The sequence below is a fragment of the Pezoporus flaviventris genome, unplaced genomic scaffold (genome assembly GCF_033815535.1).
Source record: "Pezoporus flaviventris isolate CSIRO_AGI_PZ_B2104156 unplaced genomic scaffold, CSIRO_AGI_Pfla_v1 ptg000035l, whole genome shotgun sequence".
Taxonomy (NCBI): Eukaryota; Metazoa; Chordata; class Aves; order Psittaciformes; family Psittacidae; genus Pezoporus; species Pezoporus flaviventris.
The window spans coordinates 2,377,942-2,395,690 of NW_026892583.1; the positions used below are offsets into that span (position 1 = coordinate 2,377,942).

The following is a 17,749-nucleotide window of genomic DNA, read 5'->3' on the forward strand; positions in this document are numbered from 1 at the left end:
CTATGCCAGCTGCATGGAAGGAGCTGCCTTTGGAGCATTGGAATATGCACTCAATCCAGTGTACCCTGAACATATGAAACCCATGTAGCTCTGTATAAAAGAAGAATTATTTCCTCTCCAGCCTAGAAGCCAATGGAAGGAGTTTGCACCCCTGAGGTAGAAACAAACTGCGTATTTATTGTCAGCATTACAGAAACCTGGTGACACTTTAATCCACTCAGAACAGCATGGTTTATATTAATAATGCACCCACTAACTGGATTAATAACAGGCTCCTTTCAGATCTCAAATCCAAATTGTCAGCGGAGAATCCCCAGCAAACACAGGCAGCGATGTGGCAGGACTTTCTAAGAAGGAGTATTTACACCCAGCCTCTTCAGTAATTTAATCAGTGACCAGAAAGTTAAATATAAAATTACTGCTGATAAAATTCACAGGTGAATCATCAAGATTAGCAAAGGAGGGAAGAGGAGGTGCTGCATTATCTGATCTGAGGGTACTTGATGGCAGAAGCATGCCAAGAAAAGAGTTTTGCAAGCGGTGCCATGCACACTGGTGCAGGCATGGGCAACTCCCACAGGGTGGTGGAACATCCCCTGTGTAACTGCAGCTCTAGAAAGGGTAAAAGGACAAACAGTTCATGGAGATGCTTCAGTGCTGTGATACAATGAAATACGAGGGTGATCCTGAATGCATAGCTGTAAAGAAGAAATCTGTGTATTTTTGGTTAGGTGCATCCTAGATTCCCGGGGCCATTCATACAACCATATTTTAAAAGGGATGTTGAAAAACCGAGCAGGGTTCACAGGAAAACAATGAAGGACTGGTAAAAATGTCTTTTGTTGAGAGGTTTAAAGAGATCCATCTGTTAGCCAGAAAGAAGAATTTGAGTTGAGTACAACATATATAAAATCTTCCCAAGAAGAAAATATCAAGAATGAAGTATAAAGAAAAGTATAAAAAGACCGAGTGGCTACAGGGGAGATGCAGCCAAATTCATACAGAGAATCCAAGCCCACGTTCATAATGAGGAGGGTGAGGACAAACGGAAAGATAAATTCTTTACCTCTTCTTTTCTTCAGATCTGAACTGTTTCTTAAAGACAGCTTTATAGTTAAACACAAGTTATTTGGCTCAAGACAGGGTAGCTGCTTGTGATATACAGAAGTGCACATTCCTATGGACTGCCAAAACATGTGACGGATGCCTAGAAACAAACCACTGAGTTTTGAAGTGCTTGTGAGCGGAGACATTCCTTGCTTTGGGCCAGCTACAGAGAGAGCATTTCATATGGAAAAGCACTTCTGGTTATCCATTAAAAACACACCAGTGCAAATTCTCAAAGCCCAGTGTTTGAAAAAGGCACTATTTGCACATGTCTCATCAAGCCCTAAAGAATCGGGATGGTCTTGGGCAGGTGATCTGGGTTTCTGGCTATGGTTTGAGTGCCTATTTGTCGCTGCAGCCCAAGACACAGGCACTGATCTGGGTAAAAGGCAATCCACATGCATGCACCAATATTACAATAAATAAGCAGCTTTCTTGGGTATTTTTATGGATTATTTTTAACCCAGTTCAGCTCTCTGCAAACGGCCTTGTCAGCATGGCTGGGCCCAGGCAGCCATGGCAGCACCCACCCATCATAGAGCAGGAATTCCCAAAGCTAGTACTGCCTGAGAAGTGTGGATGCTGAGGCTGTGCCAATGGCTCATTGCTGCCATGGGAGAGATCCAGCTTTCCTCCTGTCCCCAGACAGCATGGTAGCACCACCTCCTGTTGCTGGCGTTGGCAACTGGTGGCTAATTCTCTGCTGGATTAGCCAGCCAGCTCAGAGAGAGCACCAGTACCAGCCTAAGGGACCATGCCTGCTGGTCTATCTACCTGCTGCATCACAGCATCTTTATCATCAAACCATAGCCTTAAATTCCTGTACAGCTCTGGGCTATATATAGCCATATATAACTATATATAGCCAGGAGGCCTCCCTGGCTCCACAGAGTCATCTAAACCCCAGGCAGGATCATCCCACCCTCCCCACTGTCTGTAACAGTGCCTTTTCCTCCTCTCTCCTTAGCACAAGAGCTGCAGGGGGTGAGCAGGCTCCACTTAGCTCTTGAGATGAGCTCAGCAGATGGTGGCTGAGGTCTTAGAGAACAGAGAAAAAGGGAGAAGGTTGCACCCAGAAGTTTTGTAGAATCAGACTGGTTTGGGTTGGAAGGGACCTTAAAGCTCAACCAGTTCCAACTCCCTGCCATGGACACCTTCCACAAGGGCAGGTTGCTCCAAGGCCTGTCCAACCTGGCCTTGAACACTGCCAAGGATGGAGCAGCCACAGCTCCTCTGGGCACCCTGTGCCAGGGCCTCAGCACCCTCACAGGGAAGAGCTGACTAATGTCTAATCTAAACCTCCCCTCTTTCAGATTAAAACCATTCCCCCTTGTCCTGTCACTCCATGTCCTTGTTAAAAGTGCCTCTCCAGCCCCTTTAGGCACTGGAGCTGCTCTAAGGTCTCCCCTTAAGGAGCCTTCTCCAGGCTGAACCAGCCCAGCTCTCTCAGCCTGGCTCCAGAGCAGAGCTGCTCCAGCCCTTTTCATGGCCCTTCTCTGCCCTTTCTTGCTTTCCAGTTGATCACAGCAATGCTTATCTGCCTCCTTGGGGATTGTTCATTAGGCTTAACCCAGAGACACCCATAAAAATTCATGGAGAGCATGGCATTGCTAAAGCATTCATATTCTCCTACTTGTAATAATGAAAGACTCATAGGGCACAATGAGGAAGAAGATGGATCACTGCTGGGTAAAGGTCATCACTACTTCTATTGTAGAGCAGAAATAAACACAAGCTGCAGCCCTGCACAGATACGTGCTCTTCAAAGAGCTCTTCCCCTGTGCCTCTTTCGGGGCCTGTCCCACCCTGCTACAGTCATTTGTTACTATGGGTTTCTGGCCGAGTTTCCTTCTCAGTCATGTAATTTCCTTTTTCTTTTCTTTTGTGGGACGTTTTCAGATTTTCAAAGGGAAAAATCTGTATTCCGATTCACCATCCAACAACCCATCAGTGTGGAAGAGAAATCCTCCTGATTTTCTTAGGGAAACTTTCCAGCTTGCTAAGACAGACTTAACAGCCAACTAACCTCATACTGATTGCGAGCATCAACGTGATGGTCCTGCAGATTGCAATCTTTTCTGTGTGCAAGGAAGGTGTTGTAGGGGTAATGGCAGTAAGATTTTCCTTTCTGCTTGCAACCTTTCCTGGAGGAAGAGGCAGTCTGGCCTCAAAAAACTCATTCCTTGAAGCCTGGGAAGCAGACGCCAGCCCCCTGGTATTGATGTGGTTATGAAGGATGCCGACAATCTTAAACAAGAGGATATTCAGTAATGTGATGGCTGCTGTGCACATTAGCTTGCAGAAGAACCCAAATGCTTTTCTACCTTTCCTTGGGCACCCTGTTGAAGACAGCCAGGGGAGGCAGTCCCCCAAAGCCTCACCTCCAGCACAGGTCCTGACTTTCCTCTTCTTGCAGTGCTGCACCTGAGCCCCCGGGTGTTTTTAGGGAATAATATGCCCATTACACGCCATCACTTTTGCTGCGTTGGACGTCAGAGCTGGCAGAGGTACCTGCTGACTCCCAGCATCTTGCGCTCTGAAGCCCATTTAAGTGTAGTTGTTGACAAGCTGGATTCTGTTTCGTCCGCTTTTGCACGCATTATTTTTTTATACCATTGGCTAAAAGCAGCAGAAGAACCCTTTTGCCTCGTTGGGGCATTATCCAGCATTTCATGGAGGAGCAGATTTGACAGGCTTAACACTGGAACATCAACTCCTAATTACATCATTCCTATCTGTTGTTGTCATTTTGCTTGTTCTGAGAGCCAGGCAGACAGAGAGAAATTGCTGTGGGTGATGGAGTGAGGGATGAACACAAGGCAAAAGTGCTGAAGCACTCTTTAAATTAATTAATCCTATGCTTTCTTAGTAAGTGAGGGGGCAGTTTGCTAAGAAAGAGGGAGACCTTGCAAGCCCCAAAAGTCACATATTTGAGAGACAGCGCAAGTTAGCACCATGTTCCTTCTGTAATGAGTTTCAACGCAGAAAAGACACAAAATCTTCATTGGGATTTTATTGCCTGATGTAGTGGGTTGACCTAGGCTGGACTCCAGGTGCCCATCAAAGCTGTTTCATCATTCCCCTTCCTCTCAGGAGAAAGAAATATAAGGAAAGGCCTGTGGGTTGAGATAAGGACAAAGAGAGACCACTCAGCAATTACTGTCATGGGCAAACCACACTCAACTTGGAGAAACTAGCTTAATTCATTACTAATAAATTTGTATTAAATTCCTTCCTCCTGCCCCTTCCTCTTTCCAGGCTTAACTTTACTCACAGTTTCTGTTGGTCTTTCCTCCCCAGCAGTGCAGGGGGATTGCAGCAGTGAACGGGGATTGCAGTCAGTTCATCACATGTTGTGCCTGCTCACACTTTTCCTCTGCTTCACTGTGGGTCCCCTCCATGGGCTGCAGGTGGAAATCTGCTCCAGCGTGGACCTCCATGGGCAGCAGGGGCACAGCATCATCGTGGTCTGCACACCGGGCTACAAGGGAATCTCTGTTCTGGCGCTTGGAGCACCTCCTGGCCTCCTTCACTGAACTTGGGGTCTGCAGAGCTGTTTCTGTCACATACTCCTCTCTTCTGTTGCAATTGCTGTTGTGCAGGTTTCCACACCCCCCACACCTCCCTTAATTATGTTAATCCCAGAGGCACTACCAACCATCACTGATGGGTTCAGCCTTGGCCAGTGGTGGGTCTATCTTGAAGCTGTCTGGCACTGGCTCTATTGGATATGGGAGATGCTTCTAGCAGCTTCTCACAGAAGCCATCCCTGTAGCCCCCCCACTACCAAAACCTCACCACGCAAACCCAAAACACCCATTCAATATGTACAGACAACAAGCACACATTAAGACAAGGCAACTCCCAATAAATTAGCATGCCCGTGTTTGCAAGGAGACATAATAGCTGTTATTTATACTGCACTTACATATTTAATTTTCTTTATAAATAAAAGCTTTATGCCTCCCTTTGAGCCCTCTCTTACAGCCTTTAGACTACAACAGCTCCAACCAAACTATTACCCCAAATTAGCATGCCATTCTGCATGCGCTTGTATTGCTTCCATGATTTTTATTGTTTTCTTAATTATTATTTTTCCTCTCAGTTCATTCATCCATCATCTTTACAAGCCCATTGTCGTACTTGCTGCCAGTTTAGTGCTCTCAAACATTTCAGCACACAGAAATGGCAAACTAGGGCGGCTCTATTAGGATCTCTAATATTTCTGAGGAGTCTGAAGGTGCTGACAGCTTATGGTATGTCTTTCCCAGGCAAGTGCAAGTGCCTCAAAGTCCATCTATCTGCGATTAGTAGGAGTAAAATTACACAGCACGCTTACCCTCCAAGCAGGAATCTGCTCCCCTGAGGTTAGAAATGGGGGACAAAAAGCACATCACAGCTGGACAGCTGGCCAACAGCTCGAACTTCTGAATAATCACCCCTGCCTCTGCAAGGTGAGCATGTGCTGGACCTGAGTTGATAGCCTTTGCCTTGCTGTTCCGCCAGACAAATGATCTTCTGTTCACTTAAGTGATGCATCAAGACCCCAAAGTCCTGTCACCCCCCAAGCTCTTGGGGACAGCAGCTCAGGGATGGCAGAAGTGGGGCCTCTATTTTTGCCCTATGCCCTGTTTTACTTTGCGCCCTCGCTGCTTTTTCTCCACTCCACACCATCCTTTCATAGTAGACGCCTCAGGGTGGTGGATATTGGGAAAGAATTCCTCTTTTCCCTTGGGAATGCAGAAAAGGGTATTTCTCAGGATACGTTCCAAGTATCCAAGCATGCACATTGTCACCACTGCCCTGTTTGCATACAAGCCCATTGTCAACCAAAGGAACTGGAAAATTATGGCTATTTAACCATCCCTTTCTTTACCCCCTGCTGCGCCTCTTTTGGCAAAGCAGCGGAGCAGTTCGCATTGTTTCGCATTTAACGCTCGCAGATGGTTTTATTTAGAATTTGGTTTATTGGTGAGACATGCTTCCTCTGCTTATTAAATTATGCCTACTTTTTGTCATCCCTCATGTAATCCCTGCGCGGAGCTCGGGGGAAGGGGCTGTTGTATTGCCGTTGGATGGATTGCTTTTTAAGGCGGGGGGGGGAAGGTGGAAGAGTTAATACAGCCTTGCTCTAAGCGCAGTGCAAACACCGCGTTTCCACATCCACTCCTCGCTCGCACAAGGGCATGAGGCTCCGAAGAGGCGAGCGCAGCCGCGCACCGGCGGGGCTCCACCGGGGGGAGCGGGGCCACCCGGGGGACAGTGGGACTCTCCCCCCGGCTAGCAGCGGAACCCCGGGGCACGTCCTGGCGCTGTCCCCACAGGCGGGCGGCTCCATCCCGCTCCCGGTCCCGCTCGGGCGGCTGCCGGGCGGCGGCAGGTGGTGGCCGCGGCAGCGCCCGGAGGGGAGCCCCGCGGGTGTCTCCCCTCCGCTCTACCCCGGGGCCGCCCGGGCGGCGGGGTTTGTCCTTCACAGCCCCCCCCGAGCCCCCGGCCGCAGATCGCCACCGGCTCCGCGCGGAACTCGCCGGCTCCGGAGCAGGAGGTGGGACCGGGTTGGGTTCGCTCGGCTTTTCCCTTTTATTCCCCTTGCTTTGTGCGGCTTTTGGGGTTTGTTGTTATCATTTCTATCCCCTCGTCTGTTTCCACCCCGGTGCTCGGAGGCAAGGCGGGAGCACCGCGGCCCCGGGAGAGCCCTGACGGGCCGAGCCGGGCCGGGCCGGGCGGGCCGGCGGCGCCTCCCCCCGGTTCGGGGGGTCCCCGGGCTCGGCCCCCGAACGCCCCTCTCTTCCGTTCTCCATGTCATTTCCTGTGCTAATAAGATGGTGGTCACGGCCGGGAGGGAGGGAGCCGCCGCCGCCGCCTCCGCCGAGCCCGGCCCGGCCCCGGGACCCGTCCTCGCCTGGGACTAGCCAGCGGGGCCGGCGGGGAGGGTGGGAGGGCGCAGCCAGACGGGCTCTCCCCGCTCCCCCTCCCCGGGCCCCCCGACGCCGAGGCGGGCCCCCCGCGCCCGCAGCGCCGAGGTGAGTCAGCCCCGCTGGTAGCCAAGGTGGCCACGAAAATGGCTGCGGAGTGCGGCGGGGCGGGAGACGGGGGAAGGTCCGGCCAAGCCGTGCCCGGCCGAGCGGTGCCCGGCTGAGGGGTTGCCAGCAGCGCGGACACGACCCACGGGCTCAGGTAGCGCTGCCCCCCTCCGGTCCCCCCCTTCTCTTCCCCTGCGGCGCTGGGCCCGGCCCGTCCCCGCCGCTCCCGCCCGCGCCGCGGCTGCGCCCGCCCTTCCCCTCAGCGCTGTGTGTGCCCCCCCTCGCCCCGCTCGGCCGTTAACGGGGCCGGTGAGTGACGGGGCCGGCGGCCAATGGGCGGGCGGGGCGGGAGCCACAGTGGAACGCGGGGCGGGGCGGCGGGAGCCCGCGGCAGCACCGGGGCGGGGGGTGAGGGGCGGCCGGGTCGGCGGCCGGGGCCGGGGCTCCCGCAGCGGAGCGGGACGAAAGCCGGGTCAGTGGGACCGCCCCCCCGCCCCCGCGGCAGCGGAACCCTGCCTGCAGCATCCCCCGGGGCCACGGCGTTGTTGCTGCCCTTGCACCGCTCAGCCAGGGCGCTTCGTGTGGAAAAACTTCCCCAAATTCATGGGTTTTGGCGTTTTTCCCCATTAACTTACTGACTCATTCTGGCTTCTTTGCAGACGCTCCCGAAGACCGTGATTTTTATACCTGTATTTTTTAAGCCCGGTTCGTATATCCCTTGGCATATTCCAAAGGGGAAGGGAAGATGCCTTCAGCATCCCGTATCAGATCCCTTAAAAACCAAACCCAAAACAAACAGAAAACTGGCCCCTGGGCAAAACTGTTGGCTCAGGGTTGCTTCCTCTTTTCCCAGTGATTAATGCTTCTCATTAATGGGAGGAGAACTGGCAGAACCAGCTTAAAAACCACCCGGACCTGGCGGAGAGAGGGTTGTTTTCGAGCGCTGCAGGTGCTGCTCCGTGTTCTGTTGAGCAGCTGAGGAGCCCCAAATATCCAGCAGCCCCCTTGGATCCGGTCCTGCTGGTGACGTTTGATTCCCTGTGAGATCAGTGGAGCCAGGCTGGGCATATTTATGTCCCCTAAATTTCCGTTCATGCACTCAATGGAGATTATAAGCAATGAAAGTGGAAAGGGAAATGACTCTTTCAACTTTCTAATGCCCTGTGTATAAACCCCACCATGGACGTGCGTGCCTGATGAGGATAGCGCGGTTTGTTTGGTTTCAAGCGCAAGCTGCAATCGGAAATGGAAGTATTCGGGTGATGTGTGTTCGTCTCTTGCAAGCGGTGCTTGGAGCAAAGGTGCTCCTGCTCTAAGAATAGCCGCTTAGTGTGTGGCTGGGCGATGTGGGGCTCTTCAGGCACGTGGAGTCTGCAAAGAGATCAAGTGTTGGGGCTGCTGGTGTGGCCAGTGGAAGGATGGTGACATTGAGGAGCTATGGGAGATGCTGAGGGTTGCCCTGGCTCTTGGCTAGATGCTGAGTTGTCTGGTCATGCAGTGATGTGGAGAAGCAGGACCAGGGGAAGCCGCTGTTCCCTCATGCTTTAGGGTCTGTAGAATTGTGCAATGGTTTGAGTTGTAAAGGACCTTAAGACCATCCAATTCCAGCCCTCTGCCATGGGTGGGGACACCTTCTACTAGAGTGGATTGCTCCAAGCCCCATCCAACCTGACCGTGAACACTGCAAGGGATGGGGCAGCCATGGCTTCTCTGGGCACCCTGTGCCAGTGCTTCACCACTCTCATAGTAAAGAGTTTCTTCCTAATGTCTAATTTCAATCTCCCCTCTGTCTGTTAAAGCCATTCCCTCTTGTCCTGTCTCTTACATGCCCTTGTGAGAAGTCCCTGCCCAGGTTTCCTGCAGCCCCTTTAGGCACTGGAGCTGCTCTAAGGTCTCCCCTTAAGGAGCCTTCTCTTCTCCAGGCTGAGCCAGCCCAGCTCTCTCAGCTTGGCTCCAGAGCAGAGCTGCTTCAGGCCTCTGATCACCTCTGTGGCCTCTTCTCCACTCGTTCCAACAGCTCCACATCACTCTTGTGCTGTTGCCCCAGAGCTGGTTGCAGGACTGCAGGAGGGGGGTCTCCCTAGAAAGCAGTAGAGGGGGAGGAATCCCTCCCTTGACCTGCTGCTTATGTTCCTTTCGATGCAGCCCAGGACACAGTTTCTAGGCTGCAAGAGCTCACTGCTGTCTCGTGTTGAGCTTCTCGTAAACCAACACCCCCAAGTCCTCCTCGGGGCTGCTCTCAATCTAGTGTCTGCCTGGACTGTATTTGTGCTTGGGATTGCCCCAACCCAAGGGCAGGAAAAGCACCTCAACACCTAGTGTCTAAAACTGCTGTTCCCTCAGGCTGTCCATGGGAGGTGAGGGGTATCCTGCGGTTCCCAGCCCAGGGCTGGCTTTGCTGTGGAGCTGGCTGGTTTGGGGAGATTAATTCCTCTAGCATCTTTGTGGACCGTGCATGACGCACAGTGTTTTCTGGGCCAGTTTGTGGGGGACTTCCCTCATCATGAGCCTTGCTGGTAGCAATTACTGGTGCTTTCTGACAGTTTAAGGGGGAAGGATTACTATGAGGGTAATTCCTGGTTTTAAACACTCAGGACACTGCTGGAGGAGCCCAAAGCAGGAAGGTTCCTGCTGCAGCAGGCTGGGTTTGTGATCAGGGTGCCAGAAGCCTCTCAGTGAGTGGAGATTGCAGCCCTGAGTCAGGAATCAGAGTAAAGTATGTGTATTGAGGAGAAAAGCGACAAGCCCAGGCAAGACAGGCCTTTGGTCTTTTTATAAACAGTACCATGTACGCTTTATCCTTCTGCTTGTTGGGTTTTTTTATTAATACACTTTTTTCCTTTCATAACTTCTGTCTCATGCTGGTTAATTCCAAAGCAAAGCTGGGGTTTATTTTAGTTTCCCCCTCCCCTTGTCCATTTATGCAAGAGAAATACATGCTTTTACCTATGTCTTTACTCTTAAATTTGCTGTTAGCAGGGCCTCTCTCTTGCTGGTTTGGCTGCAAGTGCTGCTGACCACTTCCAGAGCTCTTAAAATTCATGACATTTTGGAGTAGCGTATTTAAAATTGTTATTACCAGTTGTTGACATTGGGACAATTTGCATGGAGAAACTAAAGATAGTCCCAAAGACAAAATGCTGTTTGTTTGATTTGGTGTTTTGTTTTGTTTGACAGTCAAATAATAGTACTGTAGACTAACTGGGAGACCTCTAGAAGAAGGAAATAAGCTGCTAAAGCTTGGTCTGAAGATACGAGGCTGGGTGACTGTAAGAAGTAATGACTCTTGTTCCCGGTGGCATGAGGCAGACATGCAGAGGGGCTTTTTACAAGGGCAGGTAGTGACAGGACAAGGGGGAATGGCTTTAAACTGACAGAGGAGAGATTTAGATTAGACATTAGTCAGCTCTTCCCTGTGAGGGTGCTGAGGCGCTGGCACAGGGTGCCCAGAGAAGTTGTGGCTGCCCCATCCCTGGCAGTGTTCAAGGCCAGGTTGGACGGGGCTTGGAGCAACCTGCTCTAGTGGAAGGTGTTCCTACCTATGGCAGGGGATTGGAACTGGATGATCTTTAAGGTCCCTTCCAACCCAAACCATTCTATGATTCTATGAACACAGGCGGAAACTTTTGATGCCTGCTTTGTGCTGGGGACGTGTATCTGAGACTTACGAGCAACTGTTTTTCCTAAGAAAGCCAGAACAAGCAAGACATCCCTTTTATTCCTCAGTTTGGATTGCAGTTTTCTAGCATTTTAAGAAATCTGGAGTCATTTGGACACACGTCTGGGTATACTTGACATGTCTTCTTGCATCAGTGTTGAGTTCTGTGGGTTCTCACCTGAGCACAGGTCCTTCAGAGCCCAGGGCTGAGAGCTGCTTGGGGCACAGGCATAGCTGTTGAAGGGGGCTCAGCACATGCAACATCCATTGGCACTGAGCAAGTGGCAGAATTCCTCCTTGACTGCTGGTGGGCAGCCCTCCCATGGGATGCTGGCTTTTCTGCTCCTCGTCTTGCCCCTTGTCATGCTCATGGTGTATTCCATTGCAAGAGCTTCTGTACAGCATTACTGCCTGAAGATCTGTCATAGCGAGTGATGTTTCTTGGACCAGAGCTCCTGTGCAGCTGCAGTTTTATTGCCTCCTCTTGCACTGCTCTCTGCAGTAATGGATTGAAGAAGGCTTCAATTTCACAGCCTCTGTTCTCTCTGTCACCTCCTCTCTGCTACTGAAGGTGTCTTTAAATAAAGCTTCTAGAGCAATGCTCCTGAAGCTCCATTGTGAAATTGTTGCTTTCTGGGAGTCCCTGCTAGTTCAACTTCACCTTGTAAATGGATTCCAGAGCAAATCCAGCCTTCCAAAACAAAAGCAGAGAGAATAAGGTGAGAGACAGGTTCGTGTCTCCGGGCCTGGCATCTTCAGGAAGGTGAGGGAAAAGTGCTTTAGAAAGGGAGGAAGTTTGTGGGCAAAATAAGGCAAATAAAGATTGATGGAAAACACAGAGTAGTCCTGTGGCTTCTTTGGAATGTGAGAGCATCCAAGGTGGATGGAGGAAAAGCCTGGTGAGGAGGGCAACACAAGCATCCCGTGTTAGAGAAGTTTTTCTTTGAAATGCCCACTGTGTGATAGGCACTACATTACTAATAAAAAGGACCAGGAAGATTTAGAGCAAGGAGGAAAAGCAGCACTTCCCAAACTGCACATAACTGCAGGAACCCATGTTTCTGCTGCAAGACAGTCAAGCAATTAAAAATACCAACGCTTAAAGCTTTGCTGTTGTGCTTCCTGGTCACGTTGGCCTGTTTGTGTGAGCAAGATAGCTCATATCCTTGAGAGCTGTTGTTCCAAGGCCTCCTCTCCCTGCAAATCAGCACTTTGGGGTTTCAGACTCTCAAGAGTTTCTCTGCAGTCAGAAGGTAAAAACATTATACATATAATTTAAAGTTTAAGCTGCAGAAGCTGGCAGCCTCCAGAGACAGATCAGTAATGCATACTGCAGAAGACTTCACTGCAGACCCTTGGTCATGGACAGCCATCACTAAGGGGCCCATCAGAAGGGTATTGTAAGCAGAGCTGTCCAATTTGAGCACACTCTGATAAATGGTTTCATTTCTCTACCCCCTTTTTTCTCTCCTCCCTTAGGCTTTGGCTTTTCAGCAAGGGTAGTTTTACTCCAGCTGTAGTGACTTGTCCTGGAGGAGGGATTGCTGTTCACAAGCGAGTGTTGGCATTGAGCCCTGCTGGGGCTGGCACTCTTGGAGCTTGGCGCGGCTGCCTGTGTCACTGTCAGCTGCAGGTTGGCTTTTGTAGTGTCATAGAATAGTTTGGGTTGGAAGGGACCTTAATGCTCATCCAGTTCAAAACCCCGACCATGGGCAGGGACACCTTCCACCAGAGCAGGTTGCTTCAAGTCCTCTCCAACCTGGCTTTGAGCCCTGGCAGGGATGGGGCAGCCACAGCTTCTCCGGGCACCCTGTGGCAGCACCTCAGCACCCTCATGGTAAAGAAGCTTGGCTGTGGGTACTTTGGGTGATGTATGAGGGCAGAGAGGTGAAAATGCATGGAGGGTGATGTGGGGAATTAGCAGCTTTAGAATTGCTTTAATGAGCTAACCCTGAGAGCATCCTGTCCCTACAGGCCCTTGTCCAAAGCCCCTCTCCAGGTTTCCTGCAGCCCCTTTAGGCACTGGAGCTGCTCTAAGGTCTCCCCTTAAGGAGCCTTCTTTTCTCCAGGCTGAACCAGCCCAGCTTTCTCAGCCTGGCCCCAGAGCAGAGCTGCTCCAGCCCTTGCAGCATCTCTCTGGCCCCCTCTGGACTCCCTCCAACAGCTCCATGTCCCTTGTGTGTTGGAGGCCCCAGAGCTGGATGGAGGACTGCAGGGGGGTTCTCCCCAGAGTGCAGTAGAGCGGCAGGTTCACCTCCTTTGACCTGCTGCTCATGCTCCTTTTGATTCAGCCCAGGACACAGTGGGTTTCTGGGCTCAAGTGCATGCTGCCGGGTCGTGTTGAGCTTTAATGAGCTAACCCTGAGAGCATCCTGTGCTGGTCCCCAAGCCAGGGGCCATCCCTGGGCTGGCTCCAGGCTCCTGAGTACAGATCAGGGCACTGTGGGCACACAGCCTCTGTGGCCCCAGAGTGTTGAAGGCCAGTAATTGGAGCTGATGTTAGTCAGGGACATCAGCTGTTTCCAGGCTGATAACTGACGTGACATATTGCGCAGTACATTCCTTTTCAGTACAATGAAGCTTTATTTTGAAAATATATCATATAAACTCTATCATAATATGCTGAGTGGAGCTAAATGTGGTCCTTCAACTGCAGATTCAAGCAGCTGAGCAGACTTGAGTGTACATAGCATCTTCATTGAAAATAGATTTCAGTTCAGCTGGGATTACCTTCCCACTCCTCACATGTTCCTTTTTACACCCTTCATTTGGATAAACCTTGACTTCCTCGTGTGTGTGGGGGGCGGGGATTGCTCTTCTGTTTTGGTTTGATTTCTTTTGTTCTGAGGCTGCTGCAGTACTTCATGTGGTCTGCTGCTCTCATTAAATTGGAGGACTTCTGCTCAGAAAGGCTAATGCAGATGTTAAATATGCCACAGTTTGCAAAGTTCAGACCTGTTATGCCTTCAGGAGAAAGGAATGAAAACACTTGGAAACTGACTGAAGGAAAATCAATACTGATGGCACATGGGTGTATTTTTGTGTCACTGTGACCAACAAAATATGTCCTACAGTTCTCCTGTGTACATACCTAGGCACGCAGATTATCTTTTTTGAGCTTGAATGAGTTTAATCAGCTTCCCATCAGGACTGGGAGAACATTTGTATGTGGAGAATGTGTGTAAGTTGCTTCATTCATTGGGAAACTCTTCCTAAATGATACAGTGAGGGACCGCTGGATGGGTGCAGTGGTACCTGACCCTCAGGGCAGAATCCCGCCAGCTAACGCTGCATTGCTGTTGCTAATGCACTACTTCCAGAAACGTGGGTACTGCGTGTCCTGGACTTGTTGGGAGCTAGCTCCAGCTAAATCTGATGCTAACATACCCTCCTTAGGTGTGGTCTTTGCTGGTGGTTGATGGTCATGAGACCCCACTTGGAGCACTGTCTGCAGTTCTGGTGTCCCCAGCGTAAGGAGGGCATGGAGCTGTTGGAGCAAGTCCAGAGGAGGCCACAAGGATGATCAGGGGCTGGAGCATCTCCTGTATGGAGACAGGCTGAGAAAGTTGGGGCTGTTCAGCCTGGAGAAGAGAAGGCTCCGTGGAGACCTCATAGCAGCTTCCAGTATCTGAAGGGAGCCTACAGGGATGCTGGGGAGGGATTCTTCATCAGGGACTGTAGTGGTAGGACAAGATGTGATGGGTTAGAGCTTAAACAGGGGAAGTTTAGATTGGATCTAAGGAAGAAATTCTTTACTGTGAGGTTGGTGAGGCACTGGAATGGGTTGCCCAGGGAGGCTGTGAGTGCTCCATCCCTGGCCTTGTTCAAGTACAGGTTGGACAGAGCCTTGGGTGGTATGGTTTGGTGTGAGGTGTCCCTGCCCATGGGAAGGGGGCTGGAACTTAAGGTCCTTTCCAACCCTGGCTGTTCTATGATCTTCTTAGGGGGGTCAGTGATCTGTTGTAGTTCCTTGTGACTTGCCCACCTGAAGTCGCTATGATGTGCTCCCTCTTATTTCTGGACTAGAACTGAATGAGTTCTTGGGCTCTTTCCACTCTTCTGCTAATCAGTACTTTTAAAACATCCGCAGTGTAGAGGACCAGGTATTTCTGGTGCCTTTACCCAGTACTTTTGTATAGAAGGTACACAGGGGGTGGTTGAAGGAATGGACCAGGAATGCTTGGCTGGAAATCTGTTGTAGTTTGCTGTGTTAGGATATACAGGGTCTGAACACCCCTCTCTGTATGGAAGTGAATGTGCAGGTCATATGGTAGTGATGGTGAATTCAGCACACGGATATCTGATTTCTTGGCAGATTGCACACTGGGAGTATCTGGACTGCTGCCTGCCCCAAGGAAAAGAGGGTCAGCATGACCCATGCTCAGCCAGTACTCATCCAAGCTGTGTAATGTGAACCCCTAACCTGTAGACAGATTTACCAGCCCTGAATAATGTCTGTTGTGCTGTGTGATCTTATCTCCCTAATGGCCTGCAAGAGGGTACAAATGAGGAGAAATAAATATGGCTTTTGCTTTTGCTTCCTCTGCATTTTATGAAACAGTTGATTTGTTCTTGTTTTGCCTGGAGTGTTCACCAGTGCCTTTAAAGGACTGAGCTAGGGTTTTAGGAGTTTCAGAGCAAAGGAAAATATGATTTGCTCCTGTCTTCTTGTTTTCCCTGCAAATATTCTTCCCCTTTTTGCTGAACAAGTAAAAATAAAGTTTGCCATGTTCTGATGCCCGAGTAGAGTGAAACTACTGTAAGAGACATAGAGGAACCATAATGTAACATCATTCAGCAGAAATGAACAGGCACCAACTGGACAAATGGCAGCAAAGCAGGATTTTATCTTTATTTGGTGTCTGTACCCGTAGTCCTGCCTATATGGGGGTCCCCCAGCTGCTGAGACACCCTGCCTGGGTGCTGTAGAGGCTTTACGGTTTGATGTTTGGCTTTTGAACTGGGTGGTGGGATGGGGCATTGCTCAATAACCAGATGCCTCCTGGAGGTCCAGAGGTGTCCTGGTGGGGTGGGAGTTTCTCATCTGCCTTTGGGATACAGGATTCTGGATTGTGCTTTGTAAGCAATACCATCTGCTCAAGAAACTTTCTGTCATGTGGCTGTATTGGGTGAAATTGTGTTTTGTGGTTTGTGCTTCTTATGTGATAGAATTTAAGGGCAGTCTTATTTAAACCTCATAGTGTGTATAAAGGCTGACAAACACTTGGTTGTCACTATTGCGTGTGTTAATGGCTTTGTGCAGGACAAGGTGAAATGCACTGAGCTTTCTGACTCGGGGGAGCAGTCTGAATGTCATGCTTAGCTTGGCCGTGGTTACAGATGTGTTTGCAAGCCTGTCATAGAGTCATAGAACGGTTTAGGTGTCCTGTCACTTTGTCCTGTCCTCTCCTCTAGCACCACTACACCGTCACCAGTGCAAGAAAAAATCAAGACTACTGTAGGTAGTCTTCTTTATTAAAAGATAAAGAGCTGGAACTTGTAGAAAAGCCTTGAGTGAAAGGCTGTCTTGTTAAAAGATGGATTGTGTTCTCCAGAGGGGCTAATTTAGACACTAAGGAAATATGTGTGGAGCTGATTGCTGGCTGGGTGCCTGTCACTGAAGGGCACCGGAGGCTGCAATGCCAGGCAGGGCTGGTAGTGCTGGCACTGCAGCCCATGACTGTTGGCTCGCGTGAATTCTCTCTCTGCCTTCCAGCTAATTTTATCCCGTTGATTTTTTCATGAATCATTTCCCATCTCTGTTGGTTAGAAATTGAAGTGGAACTTTGCTAGCCAGAATAGCCACATCTGCTATTTAGAAAGTACTGTCTGGGGTTTGCTTCCTGCCCACCCCCCCCCACGCCTTCCCTTCCCCTTCTTTCTCACATCCGTCAGTGCTCACATACATGAACCGCTGGTATCGCTCCCCCAGAGGCATTTTTAGGCTGGCACAAGCGCAGGGGTCCTCAGGGTGGGTGGCTGGGCAGCAGGTGGGTGCTGAGTGCTATGTGGCAGGGTCCCAGGCGTGTGGCAGGGCTGGCAGGACCCCCCTGGGGTGGCTTGGGTTTCCTGCACGTGCTTTGTACAGCATGAAAGGCGCTCCTGTGGCTGTTCCTAGTGCAGCAGAAGAACAGGAGTGTGCTGCAGTGTCTCAGCCAAGTGCTTCCTCGCTCCAGCCTTTTTGTCTGCCCGTGGATGAGTAGGTGATACGGGCATTAAATTCACATCTTTCTATAAAGGCGTCTAAGTGATGAAAAACTTGACTTTTCCAGACCCAAAGATAACTTCCCTTTGTTAAGCTGTGCCTGCTTGATTGCCACTGAGGCTGCTGTCTGGGCTAGCAGCAAGGAATGGACAGAATCATAGAATCATAGTATCAGCAAGGTTGGAAAAGACTTTTAAGATCATCAAGTCCAACCATTACCGCAGGACTGCCAAGGCCACCACTAACCCATATCACTGAGGGCCTCATCTGCATGGTTTTTGAACACTTCCAGGGATGGTGATGCCACCACTTCCCTGGGAGGCTGTTCCAATAACTGATTACCCTCTCTGTGGGTAAATTTCCCAGTAAGTTGATTATCCAAAAGTTGAGCCCTGTAAGTAGAGATCCAGGGAGTCTCATAGGAGTTGCATAGTGTAGATCCTGTGGGTAAGCAAAGTTTTGCTGGCAAGCTATGCTTAGGAAAAAGCATGTTCCCTTGAAACAGCGAGGCCTAGATAGATAAACAGGAGGAGGTGTCTAGCTTGTTGCTTGATGTTCATCTTTAATCAGTCTTGGTGGATCGCAGCAAATCCAGGAGACTGGAAGCGTGGTTGTGTTGGGATGGTTCTGGAAATGATAGATTGGGTAGCAAGACACTGATTCTGGGTAAATATATAATAATTCATGCCTGAAACTTGATGTTATGGAAAGTGTCTTCTACTTCTCCAACAGATCTGATTTAGCTTAGAAGATTTT

General features: G+C 50.3%; 1 protein-coding gene and 1 long non-coding RNA gene across 4 annotated transcripts in view; both read left to right on the forward strand.

Annotated features, from left to right (window-relative positions):
• LOC133273736 (uncharacterized) overlaps window positions 1-17,749 on the forward strand; it is a 589,959-nt gene that overhangs the window by 324,249 nt on the left and 247,961 nt on the right. The window lies entirely within an intron of this gene.
• The window catches only part of PRDM11 (PR/SET domain 11), a 48,056-nt gene continuing 36,516 nt past the window's right edge, over window positions 6,210-17,749 (forward strand). For 2 of the 3 annotated variants that reach the window (XM_061462154.1, XM_061462156.1), the window contains exon 1: window positions 6,659-7,130. The gene's annotated coding sequence lies outside the window, so the exon portion shown is untranslated. The other variant, XM_061462155.1, reaches the window with a different exon arrangement.